The sequence below is a fragment of the Mastacembelus armatus genome, chromosome 10, assembly GCF_900324485.2.
Source record: "Mastacembelus armatus chromosome 10, fMasArm1.2, whole genome shotgun sequence".
Classification (NCBI taxonomy): Eukaryota; Metazoa; Chordata; class Actinopteri; order Synbranchiformes; family Mastacembelidae; genus Mastacembelus; species Mastacembelus armatus.
Window position 1 is genome coordinate 28,463,916 of NC_046642.1, and position 16,828 is coordinate 28,480,743.

At 42.0% G+C, this 16,828-nt stretch overlaps 1 pseudogene; it reads right to left on the bottom strand.

Moving 5' to 3' along the window:
• Positions 1–3,334: 3,334 nt before the first annotated feature.
• LOC113144129 (NLR family CARD domain-containing protein 3-like) lies at positions 3,335–14,299 on the bottom strand (annotated as a pseudogene).
• Positions 14,300–16,828: the final 2,529 nt, after the last annotated feature.

The window sequence follows — 16,828 nt, forward strand, 5'->3', positions numbered from 1 at the left end:
AACAGCAACAATAAACAACAAATAGACACTGCAGGTTGGTGGGACCAGTAACTGCACATCAGCGATATACAGCTCCAGGACCAGGGACACCTGCAGAAGGTACAGAGAGAACAGAGAGAGAGGGAGAGAGCACAAACTAGGGGAGAGAGAGAGCACAAGGTTAGTAACATTCATAGGTGGAATATACATGAGGTGGGAGGAGAGAAGAGAGGGGAGGGGAAGGGAAAGGGGGGGGGGGGGTGTTAGGGTAGGGAAGCTCAGTGCACCAATGGTCCTCGAGCAGTCTAGGCCTATAGCAGCATAACTAAGGGATGGTTCAGGGTTGCCTGAAGCCAGCCCTAAGTATATGCTTTGTCAAAGAGGAAGGTTTTAAATCTAGCCTTAAAAGTATAGAGAGTGTCTGCCTCCTGAACCCAGGCTGGGAGCTGGTTCCATAGGAGAGGAGCTTGATAACTAAAGGCTCTGCCTCCCATTCTGCTTTTGGAAACTCTGGGAACCACAAGTAGACCTGCACTCTGAGAGCAAAGTGGTCTATTGGGATAATATGGTACTATGAGGTCTTTGAGGTATGAAGGAGCTTGATTATGAAGGGATTTGTATGTGAGAAGAAGGATTTTAAATTCTATTCTATATTTTACAGGGAGCCAATGAAGAGAAGCCAATATAGGAGAAATATGATCTCTCTTGCTAGTTCCTGTCAGGACTCTGGCTGCGGCATTCTGGATTAATTGGAGGCTTTTTATGGAGATATTGGGACATCCAGATAGTAATGAGTTACAGTAATCTAGCCTTGAGGTAACAAATGCATGGACTAGTTTTTCTGCATCATTTTGAGACAGGATGTTCCTAATTTTGGAAATGTTGCGCAGGTGAAAGAATGTTTTATGATTTGTTTTATGTGTGAGTTAAAGGACATGTCCTGGTCAAAAATAACTGCAAGGTTTTTTACAGTAGTGCTAGAGGCCAGGGTTATGCCATCTAGAGTAGCTATAATTTGAGAAAAGTTATTTCTGAGATTTTTAGGCCCAAATATAATGACTTCTGTTTTCCCCGAGTTTAAAAGTAAAAAGTTACTGGTCATCCAGGCCTTTATGTCAGTTAGACAGGCTTGAAGTCTGGTTAACTGGTTTGTGTTTACAGGTTTAATAGATAGATATAACTGAGTGTCATCTGCATAGCAGTGGTAATTAATAGACTGCTTCCTAATGACATATCCTAAAGGAAGCATGTACAGGGTGAACAGAATCGGTCCTAGCACGGAGCCTTGTGGAACTCCATAACTAACTTTTGTTCGTGTGGAAGGTTCATCATGGACATGAACAAACTGGATTGGAACCACTTTAACGCTGTTCCTCTGATACCAATCACATGCTCCAGTCTCTGTAATAAGATGTTGTGGTCAATGGTGTCGAATGCTGCACTAAGGTCTAGGAGGACAAGTATTGAAACAAGTCCATTATCTGAGGCTAAGAGAAAATTGTTGGTAACTTTCAACAGAGCTGTTTCTGTACTATGATGTGCTCTAAATCCTGATTGAAAATCTTCAAATAGTTCATTCCTGTGTAAGTGGTGTGATAGCTGCTTAGCAACAGCTTTTTCTAGGATTTTAGAAATAAATGGCAGGTTGGATATTGGTCTATAATTAGCCAAGACTCCTGGATCAAGACTAGGCTTTTTGAGTAAAGGTTTGATTACTGCAGTCTTAAAGGCCTGTAGTACGTAGCCTGATACTAGAGATAAATTTACCAAGTCCAATAAAGGGGTGACAGAGGAGTTCAAGGTAGAGGTGGAACTGCACCAAGGATCGTTTTTGAGCCCCTTCTTGTTTGCTGTGGTGATGGACAGGCTGACAGATTAGGTTAGACAGGAATCTCCGTGGACCATGATGTTTCCAGATGACATTGTCATCTGTAGTGAGAGCAGGGAACAGGTAGAGGAAAATATTGAGAGGTGGAGGTTTGCTCTGGAAAGGAGAGGAATGAAGGTTAGCCACAGTAAAACAGAGTGCATGTGTGTAAGTGAGAGGGACTCAAGTAGAACGGTGAGGTTACAGGGTGTCAGGTTTACGCCGGGTTCTTTTCCCTCAAGGCAATGAAACACACGACAACTTTGTACCGAGTATATACTCTGCAAGTGAAAAAAGGCCTCAGTTGCAGATGGAGAGAAGAGACTTTCCCCTCTCCCCCATGCGACCTTGACTCTCCTTCGCCCTCGCCTCCTTTCACTGAGCAGTCCTTTATTTTTATAGTGAGGAACAAACAAGGCACATGATGCGTGAGTGCAGGTAGAAGTTTCAGCTCATCATTTTCACAGGACAAAAAGTTATGTGGTTTATCTGGTAAGATAGACACCTGCTAACACAAACATGGTATTGTCTTCAAATCATGTTACACAATGACAACAATTGTACTTTTGACCTCATGACCCCAACATCTCCCTCCTGTTTGCCATTGTGAAACATATATCAGGCTAACCCAACTTCATAAGATTTTCTGGGCCGCCGTCATTTGTGGCAGACTATGGAGGGGGTGGAGGAAATCACATAGGTCCTAAACTAACAGTGTCAATGCATAAAATCAAACTTTCAAACAATAAAAATGAATAATAATAAAATGAATAATAATAATAAAATGATTAATGCATATAGATGAGTATGTAGCAAGGCTGGGTGAAAAACCCCTCCTGTAGGGGAAAATTCCCAGCAGACTCCCACGCCAGGGCAGTCACCTTGTGGCTTGCTACCTTAAAACGTTATACAGATAAAGAGTAAAAAGATAAAAATAAAAGGAAATATATATACATCTCCCTTACACTCGGTCCTCTTCCTCCTCTGGTGGAATTGTTTGTAGGAGAGTATAAGAAACAAAGGCTTGAGTGAACATTTTGGTAATCATTTACTTAATACATGGCAGAATACATGTAGTAAATAAGCAAAACAGTATTAAAACAACAATAAAAGGTGTTACTAGCTTCATAATGATCTGTCCATGTCCATCTCTTTACTCTCAGTTTCTCATGTTCCACAGTGTAATTACCACTTGTCGTCTCCAGGTCTGCCATGGTGAGGAAAATCACTAGGATGGTTAGATAGAGCCATAACAGTACACAAACACATTCCCACCCTCTCGGGCAGGCGGTGGGTGCCATAGCTGGGAGCGAGGATCAGATGTTTTCTTCAGCAGCCAAGGGTTTTGGTACCGGCCGACTTCCACCTCGACTCGACACTCACCAAGTGTTGCAGCTTCTTACAGTGGCTCTGATGAATCCACGTGGGTCTCTCTTGGATCTTTACAGCTGTGGGTGTGGTCAGGATCACGGTGTAGGGTCCTTCCCACTAAGGTGTAGACCAGGTTTTCCTTTTGATGACCTTTATCAGCACTTGGTCTCCTGGCTTAACTCTCTGCACCTGTGGAGACAAAAGGTCATCTGGCAGATTATTTGCACTCATAACTTCTTTAGTCTTTAGCATTTTACTCATCCACTCTGCAAGAGTAGTTTCTCCTTGAGGTTTTTCACACACATCCTCACAAATGGGAAGTGTAAAAGGTCTTCCATAAAGGATTTCAAATGGGGTCAGACCTTTGTCTGTTGGCGTAACCCTCATGTACATTTTTACCAGGGGGAGGCACTCTACCCATGTCCTCCCCGTTTGCTCCATGGATTTTCTCAGTCTCATTTTTATAGTGCCATTAGTCCTTTCAACTAATCCTGCACTCTGGGGTTGGTATGAGCAAAGGTTTTTTAACTCGAACCCCAGGTGTTTTGACATTTGTGTAACTACTTCATTCACAAAATGTGGACCATTATCACTGTAAACTCGCTGTGGAATTCCATGATCTGGAATAATGTTTTTGCACAGCGCTTTAGCCACTGTTAGTGCATCAGCACTTTTGCTGGGCACAATTTCAACCCATTTAGAGTATGCATCTATCAGAACAAGGCAGTACTTGTATGTCTGACATTGTGACAAGTCAATCCATGTGAATGACTTGGAATGGATAGTCTGGGTTGGGGAATCTCCCTGTGGATTGTGTTTACAGCAAATCAAACAGGATTTACAAAAGTGCTATTGCAGTGTCTTTGTTGTGTTGCTGGGTGTCTGATGCGATTAGGATGTCATCAACATAAGTCAAAACTTGGCTGTGTGTAGGCATGTGGAATGTAGACAAGCAATTTTCTAATTCAGATGAAAATATGGTGGGGCTATCCACATAGCCTTGGGGTAACCTAGTGTATGTGAGCTTCTTTCCCTCAAAGGTGAAACCAAACCATCCCTGTGAGTCTGGATGCACTGGTATAGAAAAAAAAGCATTGCTAAGGTCTACTACTGTAAACCATTTCATCTCAGGTCTTAACTGATTCATCAGGGTGTGAGGGTCTGGGACACATGGAGCTCTACTCTCCACTGCCCTATTGACTTCCCTCAAATCCTGGATCATCCTCCAACTTTTTCCATCAGCTTTCTTGACTGGAAATATGGGGGTGTTACACTGAGCCTCTGGGGCTCTCACCAGGATTCCTGCATCAAGTATGTCTTGCACTACGGGCCTGATTCCTGCTAAAGCATCTGGTTTTAGGGGATACTGTTTTATTCTAGGTCTATAATCTGATTTAGGTTTGATTATGACTTCTTGGGCTGTGGTCATTAGGCCTACATCAGTTTTGCTTCGGGACCAGAACATGTCGGGCACTGCAGCCAAACATGGATCTATGTCCTCCAAAAGCAACACTCATTCTCGGTCATTTTCCCCCAGGTGGGCACGGGGAGTGGCAGTTACAACCCAATTTAGGTTTTTGTAAAAGTGGTTTCCCACACTATTACTGAACCAGCCCCCTCGTCCTCGTGCCAATCATAAATGCTTTCTGCTTCATTTAAAAACTGTTTCAGCTCCTCCCAGTACATGTCATTAGTCTTAGACACTGACAGATGAGGATTAGGTGTCCACCCTTTTACAAGACGTTTAAGCTTCCTGGGTGAGTCCTACAGAACAGACTGCTTTTCCTTTTCTGTCAGTGTAAAGAGTCTTAAGAGTTATTCTTTGTGGCCCTAGTTTTTCAAATTTCTGTGCATAATCTAAGTCAGGGCCCGGAGTGGGCTTATAGTAAAGAGTGACATGCATCTGCTCTGGAGTGAGGCTCTCTGTGTGGAGTGGTTGAGGATTAGGCAATAGATGCAGGAGCTCCTCCTGTTTTCCTGGAAACTCATACTTTTTCTTCCATTCACTCAAATATCTTACTGATCCTGGGGAATGAGTGTTCATAAATTTAGGATCCCCCGTTAATTGGGGTTTACTGTTTCCCTTTCCCATAGTTGCAACTTGGCACAAGCAAACGATCAGTCACAACAGCGTGTGAATCGTCCACTGTATCAGGCTTCTACAGGTACTAATTACCTGCGGATACAGCCGTCCACCACACTCAACTTTTCAATTTTTACTTGTGCCCAACAAATAACACACAGTTTCAGTGGGAAGTGACACCGTTCTACTCAGTTGACAATTGCCTGTCCAATGTTCCCTTTTCATCAATAACCAAACAAATATTCATCAATAACCAAACAAATAAGCATTCACATTCACTCCACAGTACTGTTTTAATGCCCTCCTAGTGTCCCTGACACTGGAAATACCTCATCATGTTCCTGACATGTGAATTTAATTTTTGCCATGGTCTTTTATTCCTCTGTCCCTGACAGATATCAAGTGGTCTTGTCTAACAACTTTCACCGTCCGTGTATTCGAATCAATCTGATTCTAATCCCGCTCTGCAAAGGTATTTAATTTAGACTCACACATTATTTTTCTGACGTCCATTCACACAATTTCACCCGCAGGTTTTTACCTGATTTGACGCGAAGGTTGCCTTCAAGGTTTCCGTCAGACAGTAGGGCTGAGAGGATCTTTCCAGACGGGGACCTGCCGACCTCCCAACGAATTCACGCTGGTGGATTTTCTCCAGCCGTCTAACGACTGACTCTGCAGAGATTCACAGCGTCCTCGTCCTCCTCTTCATCCAAACTGTCGTATTGGAGACCGGGCGGAAACACCAATAAATATGTCAGGTTTACGCTACACTGACATGGTTCTTTTCCCTGAAGGCAATGAAACACACGACAACTTTGTACCGAGTATATACTCTGCAAGTGAAAAAAGGCCTCAGTTGCAGATGGAGAGAAGAGACTTTCCCCTCTCCCCCATGCGACCTTGACTCTCCTTCGCCCTCGCCTCCTTTCACTGAGCAGTCCTTTATTTTTATAGTGAGGAACAAACGAGGCACATGATGCGTGAGTGCAGTTAGAAGTTTCAGCTCATCATTTTCACAGGACAAAAAGTTATGTGGTTTATCTGGTAAGATAGACACCTGCTAACACAAACATGGTATTGTCTTCAAATCATGTTACACAATGACAACAATTGTACACAGGGAGTAGAGGTGAAGAAGGTGGAGGATTTTAAGTACCTAGGGTCAACAGTCCAGAGCAACGGAGAGTGTGGAAAAGAAGTGAAGAGACGTGTGCAAGCAGGTTGGAACGGGTGGAGGAAAGTGTCAGGTGTGATGTGTGACAAAAGAGTGTCAGCAAGAATGAAAGAAAAGGTGGACAAGACAGTGGTGAGACCAGCAATGTTGTCTGGTTTAGAGACAGTGGCACTGAGAAAAAGACAGGAGGCAGAGCTGGAGGTAGCAGAGCTGAAGATGTTGAGGTTCTCTCTGGGAGTGACGAGGATGGATAGGATCAGGAATGAAGACATCAGAGGGAAGGCTCATGTTAGATGTTTTGGATAAAAAGCCAGGGAAGCCAGATTGAGATGGTTTGGACATGTTGAGAGGAGGGACAGTGAATACATTGGTAAAAGGATGCTGAGGTTAGAGCTGCCAGGAAGGAGGCCTAGAGGAAGACCAAAGAGGAGGTTCTTGGATGTAGTGAAGGAGGACATGAGGATAGTTGGTGTGGATGAGGAGGATACAGAGGATAGGGATAAATGGAGGCAGATGATTTGCTGTGGCGACACCTGAAGAGAGCAGCTGAAAGCAGGAGATTTGTTCTGCCAACTATTTTTAAGGTATTTGAAAAAAACTGTTTATCACAGGCTCAGTGATTATTTAGATAGATTTAGTGTCCTTGATCCATCACAATATGGCTGTAGAAAGAAATGAACAACCTGTCTGACAATTCTTGGGATCTGGATTTTCCTTGACTTGTCAAAAGCGTTTGATACTATTGATTTTGAGACTCTTCTAGGGAAGCTGAGTCATTATGTTGTCAGGGGCATCACATTAAGCTGGTTCAGAAGCTATGTTTATGGGAGGGAGCATGTGAATAGTGTAAACGCCTAAAAGAAGATCATCAGGTGTGGGATCCCACAGGGGTCAATATTAGGGCCACTGCTCTTTATCATAAATATCAATGATTTTGTTAATTCCTCAAGTATGTTACTGTTAGAGAAATTAAAATGTTACCCTCAAGTTTGTTAATCTGCTTTACTTTAATGTAAGTCAAAAACACTTTTGAGTAGGGCCTGTTACCTCTTGTCTCTTCCTAAGGTCAGTCTGTTCTGACCTTCACTTTCTGATAAGACACTTAGTATCGAAGCCCAGATGTTTTGCAGTTTCATGGGAAACTGCCTCCTCTTTCTTCCTTTATCACGACTGTTTGTATCATAGTATTAAAATGATGTGCTGCCCAGCTAAGAGCCAGTGATCCAAATGCTGTACCAAGGTGCTGTGTGACTGTTAACTCCTTGCAAGTAAAACTTCTATATAATCTTACCGAAGTTCGTCCTCTGAGTCTATTTGTTAAAAGAATTTACCTAACAGTTACATAAAATAATTTTTGTTGATGATACAACCTTATTTCTGTCACACAACAATCTAATTTTCCAGTTTTTTTTCAAAACTGCAACAGAACTGTAAAAGGTGAACACGTTAAAATATAACAGAATATTTAAAATATAAATAAAACAAATTTTATTGTCATGACCGGCAGTTTGACTTCCGGGATAGGACTTTTAGACTGAAGGGTCATACAGGATCTGCTCTCTCCGCTAGACACGGAGTAATTAACCTGATTGATCTCACCTGTGTTTGTGTTTTAGTCTACAGATATATTCTTCTTCGCCATGACAGTCAAACTGCCAGGTTGTCTGCTCACAACCACCGGCTCGAACCACGATCTCCTGTATTTTCGGCTTACTGCTTCACCCTGCCGGGTAATCTTCGCTTTGACCATGCCAGCTAAGTACTTTGTTTTTTTTTTTTTTGTCCCAATGCACCGTTTTTTGGATAAGCTACTCTGAAGAAGAGTCTCCTGATTTTTAGAGTTTTGCTAAGTTGAGCCAGCCACTCATTTTTGCCCAAGAGGATTTTTTTTGTTTAGGAGACCATTTGTCCTCTCAGTTGGTCCGATAAGGATTAACGCATTATTTGACAGGAGTCGTGACTTTTGTTCAAGAGGAAAAAACATTGTTAGTTGTTGAATAAAAGACTATCATTTTCATTTTATACCAGTAAGGAGCTGTGCTTTCTGTTTCTGTTTTCTGCAAGAGGAGACTTCCACACCTGGACCCTCTGACCAAGGGAACTTGGTCCTTAGACCATCTACCAGGACTACGTCGAGGTTACCGGCAGTAGGGTCTGGTAGTAGATTTTCCCCGGTGCTCATCCCCACAGACTGGTCATACCATAACGCACGTTGCTTTACTGACTGGAGAAATAAACCTGTATCAATATATGCAATTTGTCTCGTATTGGTGTTTCTTTTCTGTGTCTACTGCTACGAGCCTGACATTTATTGTGTTCTGTACAAATAGAAATCAAAATAATGCTGACCAGGTCTGCATTAAGATAAATGTCAGGACTATTGAGAGGGTCAAACACACTAAGGAGTCCATACTGATGAGCATTTACATTTTAAGCAGCACATCGATGAACTAGCTAAGAAACTATCACAACATGTTGGCTTGATTTTCAAGCTGAGACACTTTCTTCCATTTGAAGCTGTTTTAACTCTGTATAAGTCATTCGAGCCATTTGAGCGCCACCTAAACTACTGTAATGTTATATGGTGTAACACATATCCAAGTTATCTGGAGAAATTACAAAAAGTCTTACATGTCATATCATGGACTAAGATAAATGTCCCCTCTGACTTTCTTTTTTATGAAACTAATGAAAAAACTAATAAACTAATGAAACTTACTGAGACCAACTTTTCCCACAATGCTTGATGTACAATGTAGTTTATAAACTCAATGTCAGACTGTGTGATCTTATCACTTTTTCTTCACATGGACAAAGTCCTAGAAATAAACACATCTTAAGGGGAAAGAAACACAAAGTCCAATGTTCAAGTCTGAGTGTGACCTGTAGAGACCACAGATCTGGAACAAGCTTGAAAACAACATTAAAGCATCTTCATCTCTGTACAGCTGTAAAAAGAGCTTAAAGGGAAAGTTGCTTCAAACATACACTGATTCCTAAACCTGTTGATTTGAAAACTAAGTCAAGTGGCATCACTTTTTGTTCTTATGGTATTTTCATTATGTCATGGTTTCTTTTTCAGGTACCAGTGTCTATATGTCTGGATGTTATTTGTCATTTATGATGTTTGGGTGTTTGAGGAATTTTAGGATATTACACAATATTTTAGGTTAGAATGAGGTTCATGCTGTCTGGGCCCCTATTTACAAGATCTGGCTTCTGGGGACGATGGACAACATGATTGTATTTATCTGTTTTAATGGATTTGTGAAATAAATGATGTTACGCCCCAGCCTAGGGGTTGCCGGAGCGTAACACGATTGTGGAGTTTTCCTCCAAACCTCTTCCACTCTCAACCAACACAAACGAGACGAACTACAATTAACAAGAATATTTATTCTGTTTAAACACAGAATACAATACAGAATGTTCAAAACAAACAAAACGCTAATTTAGCCCTACTCAAACAAAAACGCTCCGTGAGCCCTACGATACTATATGAATAATGGAAAACAAACACAAACGCTAAATATAGCCCTATGGTCTCAAACAAACAAAAGATCAAATAACAAAAACGCTAAACAGCCCTATAATAGCTAATCAAAAGAAATAACACAAAATCACAGATCGCTAGCCTGGAAACTCCTAAAACAAACAGGAGAAAACAAAACACAAACGTGGCCTAAATCTCTAAGTATTTCTAATCTAAACAACGAAAAATACTATCAATACTAAATCTACAAACTCGAAACAAAAATCTAATCTCTAATTTCTAACTAACTCTAAAACCGAAATTTTTATCAAATAGCTGGGAATTGCAAAGGTGGGAGAATAGCTCTCCTGAACAGCAGTCCGTGGGCTTCTTATAGTCCTTCCGGGAAGTGTTGGACCAATCCCGGAAGTCCAATCCACGGGCTTCCTACGTCCACGCCCACTTCATCCTCCGTCACACCCACACACATACACACGTAATGGGGAGGGCCAATAACACATAACCACACACACATAATGACCCCTAGGGTCATAACACCTCCCCCCCTAAAGTCAAACATTTTCACAAGAAAATGTTTGTCTTTTTTTTTTTTTTTCTATTTTTAACATCGGGATAGTGCATCAGCCATCACATTTTCTAATCCCTTTTTATACCGAATTTCAACATTATAGTCTTGTAACAACAATGACCAGCGCATAAGACGATTGTTGTTGTTCTGCATCCGAGTCAGGAATACCAGAGGGTTGTGGTCAGAGAAGACGAGGGTCTGCTGTGAACTGGAACCAACGTACACTTCAAAGTGTTGTAATGCTAACAATAAGGCTAATGCCTCCTTCTCAATGGTGCTGTAATGTAGCTGGTGTTTTTTGAATTTCTTTGAGAAATAACTGATTGGATGGTCTATGCCCGCATCATCCTCCTGTAGGAGTACAGCACCTGCTCCGAGAGCACTAGCGTCCACCTCCAGTTTAAATGGACGGGTGAAGTTTGGGGCAGCCAGAACAGGAGCACTACAGAGGAGAGCCTTGGCGGCCTCAAAAGCTTCCTACGTCCACGCCCACTCCATCCTCCATCACACCCACACACATACACACGTAATGGGGAGGGCCAATAACACACAACCACACACACATAATGACCCCTAGGGTCATAACAGTCTGTGAGGACAAATATATTAGAAAAGCTGTTATTATGACAGAGACAATATATTGAGTCAAACAGGGACATGTCCTGTTGTGTCTTCACACCAGTGGTTCAGCTGATCTTCTCTCAGTGGGTTGGACATGAAATAAGAATTCTTCTCACTCTGTCACACTGCACACACTTCATCTTTGTTCTGCTTTCATCTTGTATAGGAAGCAGAGAAAACTGAGTTCCTTTGGAACTTCCACAACAGGCCTGTCCCTGTTTATTCCAATGTTGGACATTTGTTCACATGTGGCAGAAAAACATCAGTGTGTGAAGAGAAACAGAAGAAAAATGTGTCCCATGGAAAAACCATTGGAAAGAAAAAGAAGAACTGTGTTCATTCACTGGACAGATAGAAAAAAACAACAGGAACATCTGCAGCTTTTGGACTGACACCATTTGGAACAGCTCAAGAACATCTGGGACAAAATCCAGCTGCTGTCATTCTCACAATAAACAAGAGGAACATTATGGTGATGATCACCCAAGTGAAAAATCAATCTATTGTTTCAGACTTCAATTCTACTTTTAGCAGATAAAGTGTGTTCACACATTTTACCAAGTGTATTTGTGCTTGAACGTATTCAAAGTCCACTGGGCTTTTCAAAGTAAAAGCATTTTAGAACATGCTAACAGGAAGTAGTGCTTTTAGTCCAACATCATTGGATTGGAATTTAAGTAAAGTATCTACATTTCAGACTCAGTGTTTGGAGAATCCATTCAGAGGGCATTGTTGGTGTATTTATTAAAACACACAATGATGCTTATAGTGGACTTATATTTACTAGGAATATCAATCCAATATCATTGTGTCTTTTAATGCAATATGTTCAACTTGGTTGCAATTTAACACAAAGTCAGTGGCTCATTTTCAAAACAAATACTCAGATACTTTGAAAAATATACTTTGCATACTTTTTTCACATTTCAAACCTCATTCTATTGTATTTCATACATAGTTCAAATGAGTTCAGAGTATATTTCAAGTACATTTATTTTGGCTCAAAGTCTATTAGTAATACACTGTCAGTTTAATGTCACTATATATTTTTTACATTTGCAACAAGTCAACTTCAAATGTTTCATGTATATTTTAACAGTAGTGTAGTATTTTGGGGAGCAAAAGTACCCAATAATACGTGAAAAATATGTTTTTCATGTACTAAAGCAGATTTATACTGCAGCTTCCAGAAACTTCACTGGTTTCATTTTAACACAACTTCAAGTATTTCAAAGTATTTCAAAAGTATACTCAAAATACTTTTAGAAAATATATAAAAATAGATTTTTTCACTTGGGCACATCTGACCTTTCTGCAATTCCTCACAGCTGGAATCAGTCTAAGTCGTCCCTGGTCTGATGTGTTGTACTTCTTCAGGTCCAACTCATCCAGAACCTCCTCTGACATCTGCAGCATGTAGGCCAGAGCTGAGCACTGGATCTCAGAGAGTCTCTTCTCTGATCTGTTCCCTGACTTCAGGAACTCTTGGATCTCCTGATGGACTGAGTGGTCGTTCAGCTCCATCAGACAGTGGAAGATGTTGATGCTTCTGTCAGGAGAGATATCATCTGTGTTCATCTCCTTCAGGTTGTTGATGGCTCTGTGGATGGTCTCTGGACTGGTCTCTGTCTGAACTAGCAGGCCCTCTAAGATTCTCTGGTTGGACTCCAGACAAAGTCCATGAAGGAAGCGGACAAACAGGTCCAGGTGGCCACTTTTACTGTCCAGGGATTTTTCCATGGCTCTGAACACGAAGTCATCCAGAGGTAGGCAGTAGTCACCGTCCATAACACCACCTTCGTCGTCGCAGGCGTAATCATGTACATTTTCTCTCCTCTTCTTTCTGTACTTTTCCCCCAGGAACTTCTCCAGTACCTGTGTCTTTCTGTCGGTGTAACAGTGGACCACGTAGCCTGCAGCCAGAAACTCTTGAAAACTCAGATGAACAAAGCAGTAGACTGATTTCTGGAAGATCACACTCTCTCTTTTGAAGATCTCTGTACAGACTCCTGAGCCTCTGGGACATCCAGACCACACTGCTCCAGGTCTTCTTAGTAGAACATGATGTTTCCTTTCTCCAGATGTTCAAACGCCAGCCTCCCCATCTTCAGAAGAACTTCTCCGTCAGCCTCCATCAGCTGCCGTGGACTCGTCTCATGTCCCTCGTGGTACTTGTGCTTCTTCCTGTTTGTCTGAACCAACAGGAAGTGTGAGTACAGGTCAGTCAGGGTCTTGGGCAGCTCTCCTCTCTGCTCTATAGTCAACATGTGCTCCAGAACGGTAGCAGTGATCCAGCAGAAGACTGGGATTTGACACATGATGTGGAGGCCCCTGGATGCCTTGATGTGTGAGATGATTCTGCTGGACAGCTCTTTATCACTGGACCTCCTCCTGAAGTACTCGTACTTCTGGGTGTCAGTGAAGCCTCGGACTTCTGTCAGCCTGTCCACACACATAGGAGAGATCCCATTGGCCGCCGCGGGTCGGGAAGTTATCCAGACCAGAGCCGAGGGAAGCAGATTTCCCTGGATGAGGTTTGTCAGCAGCTCGTTGACCGAGGCCTCCTGTGTGACATCAGACACCACTTTCCTGCTGTTGAAATCCAGTGAAAGTCTGCTTTCATCCAGGCCGTCAAAGATGAACAGAACTTTACAGACAGCCAGCTGCTCTGCTGTGACCTTCTGTAATGTTGGATGGAAAACATGGAGCAGCCTGAAAAGACTGATCTGCTCATCTCTGATCAGGTTCAGCTCCCTGAATGAAAGCAGGACCAGCAGACTGACGTCTTGGTTTTCTGAGCCCTCTGCCCAGTCCAGACTGAACTTCTGCACTGAGAAGGTTTTTCCAACACCAGTGACGCCACTGGTCAGAACCACTCTGATGGGTCTCTGCTGGTCAGGGGAGGCTTTAAAGATCTCATGGCACTTGATTGGAGTGTCATGGAGGGTCTCCATCTTGGAAGTGGTCTCCAGCTGCCTGACCTCATGTTGGGTATTAACCTCTTCACTCAGTCCCTCTGTGATGTAGAGCTCAGTGTAGATCCTGTTGAGGAGGGTTCCACTTCCTGTTGCATCAGGTCCTTCAGTCACACGTTCATATCTTGTCCTCACGCTGGTCTTATGTTGATCTAAAACCTCCTGCAGACCAGAGTCCACTGGAAGACAAGAAAAAGGGTCCAATCAAACAGACGTTTGTGTGACAGAATCTCGACTGTGAAGGAACAACTCAAATGTAGAACAATCAATGAGTCCTACTGGTTATGGGTCTTTTTCCACACTGGGGACAGGGACAGTCTCCTGGTGAACCAGTCTGGTCCTTGTTTGAGGTGATGCACTGTCTGCAGAACTAGTGTTCACAGCTGGTAGAGACTGGATCCTTCAGGACATCCTGACACAAAGCACAGCTGGACAGCTGCTGCTCCTCAGAGACCTGAGTCCTGGTCCTGTCCCTATGGACATGAAGCAAACTGGAATTAGTTGAGGTGGAGACATGTTGAGTGAGGAAACTTTCTTATTGTTTGACTGGACAGAAGCTGGAAACTCCCAGCTGTCTCCCAGCTGGCTTTAAATCAGTTTTCCTCCACAGCTGAACTGGCTGATAATGAAGTTTGGAATCTGATCAACATTCAACACTGAGTTTGTCAGTTTGCAAAGGTTTGCAGCTCAACATCAAGATGATCCAGTGAGATGTTCATTGAGGGAAAGAAAGAAGAGAGAAGAAGAGAAATGTGGTGAGGAACAGAAAAAGTGATAAGACAGAAACATTTCCATGTGACAGGAGAAATAAAGTCATCAAACAATGAGACTCCTCAGTCTGAACAAAGGAGATGGAATCATTTTACTAACATGAAAAAGAACCAACTTCCTTTTCCAAAGTGCATCAATGACACTACGTCTGGAAGTGGATCAATCCCTTCAATGCTGTACAATAACAGCAGGAAGCTGAAGGAGAACTGCATGTTGGAGTTTTTTGGAAGGGTTTCAACCACTGCATTCCTGATGCAACAGCAGCACCAGGGGACTGCAAACTAGCCTGGAAAAACAGTCTACTAACATATAAAAAAACTCTCCGTAAAGCCAGAACTGCATACTATTCACCACTAATAGAGGAAAATAAGAACAATCCCAGGTTTCTTTTCAGCACTGTAGCCAGGCTGACAAAAAGTCACAGCTCTGTTGAGCCCAGTGTTCCCTTAGCTCTCAGCAGTGATGAATTTATGAGTTTCTTTACAAATAAAATCACAACTATTAGAGATAAAATTCAGCAGATGCTTCCTATACCTGCAATAAATGAATCTTCTACTACAGTAGCTCTTGAATCATCTGTAGGACCTCAGTTATGTTTAGACTCCTTCTCTCCCATAGATCCTTCTCTCTTCATCGAAATCATCAACATGTCTCTTAGACCCCATCCCGACTAGACTGCTTAAAGACACCCTGCCATTAATGAACTCATCTTTATTAGACCTGGTAAATTTATCTCTAGTATCAGGCTACGTACCACAGGCCTTTAAGACTGCAGTAATCAAACCTTTACTAAAAAAAGCTAGTCTTGATCCAGGAGTGAGTCTTGGCTAATTCTAGACCAATATCCAACCTGCCATTTATTTCTAAAATCCTAGAAAAAGCTGTTGCTAAGCAGCTATCAGACCACTTACACAGGAATGAACTATTTGAAGATTTTCAATCAGGATTTAGAGCACATCATAGTACAGAAACAGCGCTGTTGAAAGTTACCAACGATCTTCTCTTAGCCTCAGATAATGGACTTGTTTCTACACTTGTCCCCTTAGACCTTAGTGCTGCATTCGACACCATTGACCACAACATATTATTACAGAGACTGGAGCATGTGACTGGTATCAGAGGAACAGTGTTAAAATGGTTCCAATCCTATTTATCGGACACATTCCAGTTTGTTCATGTCCATAATGAACCTTCCACACGAACAAAAGTTAGTTATGGAGTTCCACAAGGCTCCGTGCTAGGACCAATTCTGTTCACCCTGTACATGCTTCCTTTAGGATATGTCATTAGGAAGCACTCTATTAATTACCACTGCTATGCAGATGACACTCAGTTACATCTATCTATTAAACCTGTTAACACAAACCAGTTAACCAGACTTCAAGCCTGTCTAACTGACATAAAGGCCTGGATGACCAGTAACTTTTTACTTTTAAACTCGGAGAAAACAGAAGTCATTATATTTGGGCCAAAAAATCTCAGAAATAACTTTTCTCAAATTATAGCTACTCTAGATGGCATAACCCTGGCCTCTAGCACTACTGTAAAAAACCTTGGAGTTATTTTTGACCAGGACATGTCCTTTAACTCACACATAAAACAAATCATAAAACATTCTTTCACCTGCGCAACATTTCCAAAATTAGGAACATCCTGTCTCAAAGTGATGCAGAAAAACTAGTCCATGCATTTGTTACCTCAAGGCTAGATTACTGTAACTCATTACTATCTGGATGTCCCAATATCTCCATAAAAAGCCTCCAATTAATCCAGAATGCCGCAGCCAGAGTCCTGACAGGAACTAGCAAGAGAGATCATATTTCTCCTATATTGGCTTCTCTTCATTGGCTCCCTGTAAAATATAGAATAGAATTTAAAATCCTTCTTCTCACATACAAATCCCTTCATGATCAAGCTCCTTCA